This window comes from Apaloderma vittatum, unplaced genomic scaffold (assembly GCF_000703405.1).
Source record: "Apaloderma vittatum isolate BGI_N311 unplaced genomic scaffold, ASM70340v1 scaffold13378, whole genome shotgun sequence".
Taxonomy (NCBI): Eukaryota; Metazoa; Chordata; class Aves; order Trogoniformes; family Trogonidae; genus Apaloderma; species Apaloderma vittatum.
In genome coordinates this window covers 4,236-6,590 of record NW_009730268.1, presented here as the reverse complement: position 1 = coordinate 6,590, position 2,355 = coordinate 4,236, and positions in this window count along the sequence as shown.

Below are 2,355 nucleotides of genomic sequence, written 5' to 3'. Positions count from 1 at the left end.
CAGATCCCAGCCCATCAGCCCTGAAGCAGGGAGCAGCTCAGGTCCTGCTGGTAACAGGAGTGGGACAAAGTGTGACATTCTCGGCTGAAGCTCAAGTGGCACCCTTGAGAAATTTGCAACTTGCATTTAAAAATAAAGGAGAAAAAAACCGCCGGCCCTGCCTGCCTGACCAAGCTGCTCCCCCCAGCACAGACCCCAGCTTCACATCCACAGGGACGCTGCAGCTTTGCACAAGGGGTGATCAGCAAGTCCCTTTTCCCAGAGGCAGGGAACAGGCTGGGGTCCTGAGGGGTACGTTTCAGACCAACAGGGCTGTTGCACCAGGAAGTGACTTCTCTGTGCTCGTGATTTTTATTTGCTAGTCCCTCCACCCATCTTCCTTGGGTGAACTGGTACATCGGTGTGGGAAGGACAGTCTCAGCACACCTTTGCAGGGACCGAGGTGTTGGACTGATGGCACGCACCCTCAAAGTGCAGCTCGTTGCACGTTCTCATGCAAGGGAGTGGAACATCTCCCTTAGGAGGAGAGGCTGAAGGAGCTGGGTCTCTTCAGCTTGGAGGAGAGGAGACTGAGGAATGACTTTGTTAGTGTTTATAAATATCTAAAGGGGCAGTGTCAGGAGGATGGAGCCGGGCTCTTCTCAGTGAAGCCCAATGACAGGACAAGGGGCAATGAGTGCAAGCTGGAGCACAGGAGGTTCCACAAAAACATAAGGAAAAGCTTCTTTACTGTGAAGGTGCTGGAGCCCTGCACAGGCTGCCCAGAGAGGGTGTGGAGTCTCCTGCTCTGGAGACTTTCCAACCCGCCTGGACATGTTCTTGTGTGGCTGCCCTGGGTGACCCTGCTCTGGCAGGGGGTTGCACTGGATGATCTCTAGAGGTCCCTTCCAATCCCCAGCATTCTGTGATTCTGTGAGTGCCTCCAAGGATGCAGGATCAGTGCTGGGCCAAGGGACCCGTAATCCAGAGGGCGCTGAGCAGGGAACGGAGTCCCCGGAGCAGCCACGGCCCCTCGGGCACATCTGCTCACAGGAGAAGCGCCTGGGGTGCTGTCAGTGCAAAATCAACTGCATCAGCCTTTTTAACTGGAGACTGACAGTGTCTCCAGGCAGGGTGGGCAAAGGTGATGTTCTTTATCTGTGCCTCGTGCTCCTCTGATACGGAATATCAAAATGTGCCTTGAGACACTCCTGTTATTAAATATTCCTCCAAGATTAGAGCAGTGCTTCCTTCTCTCTAGCCTCTTCCCTCCCAGCAGAGCCGATGAACACGATAACTTATCGAGACCTTCCCTTGCGCTGTTAGCAACAGCTTGGGGACTTATTGACCCACCAGGAACAACACGCTGAATGTTTAGGACGCTCCCTGAGCTTGATAACCGATAACATCTTTATTGTATGAGGCCTTTAAACCCTCAGTGCCTGGCAGGCCCCTCTGTCCTCACTGAAAAGACAATATCAGCCACAGGGCAGCAAATGCTGATAACAGAATAGTTCCTTGAGTGAGCTGCTGTGCCAGGGCTGGCAGAGCAGACTGCTCGGCCAGCAGCCCTTCTCCCAGTGCTCTTGGCAGGGCGGACACACGGCAAATACTGGAACGGACAGACACAACCCCAGCAAAGCGACCTCTCTGGTCCAGCAGCCTCCAGCTTCACTGCACCCAGCACAGCCCAGTGCAGTCCAGTACAGCCCAGTACAGCTCAGTGCCCAAGGCTGCGCTCCTGGCTTGCGTCAGCTGTAAGATCCCTGGTGGGATTGCTCGAACCTCTCGTAGTGTCCTTGCACAATTATCCAACGTCACACCTGGGAAACACAAGCACGGGAGTGACGGATGGACCCTGAGGAATCGGCCCAGACACTGAGGAATACTCAGGGATGCTCAGGTCTACAAAGAGACTGTCACGGGCCAGGAAGGACACACCACGGCATGTGCATGAGACTCATCTGCCCAGCTCGCTCGAGGGGGAGAAACGCCAAGGAATGACCCCAGACGGTGCCGGGGAAACCACCGGAGATGGCTCTGCTCAGCAAGAGAGGGGTTGGCCGGGCCATTAGGAAGCAAAGCATCAATGAATAAATCTGGAACCTGAGCAGAGGGAGATCACGAAAGACACAAAAGTTGAGTTCAGACTCAGGGGAACCAAGTCAACCTCCGTTACATAAGTCTACAAAAGCCTTAAACTCTGTTTTGCTGAGAAATGAGTCATCAGCCATGATTAAACCCCAGAGAAGTCATAAAATCTGCAGATATTGATAAAATAGGGTGCTGATATGGCAAAGCTCAGCAGTGCACGAGTGGATGAGGGTTATCCGTGGCACGAGTGGAGCTATCTGTGGCAAACAGTGGGGCCCAAGC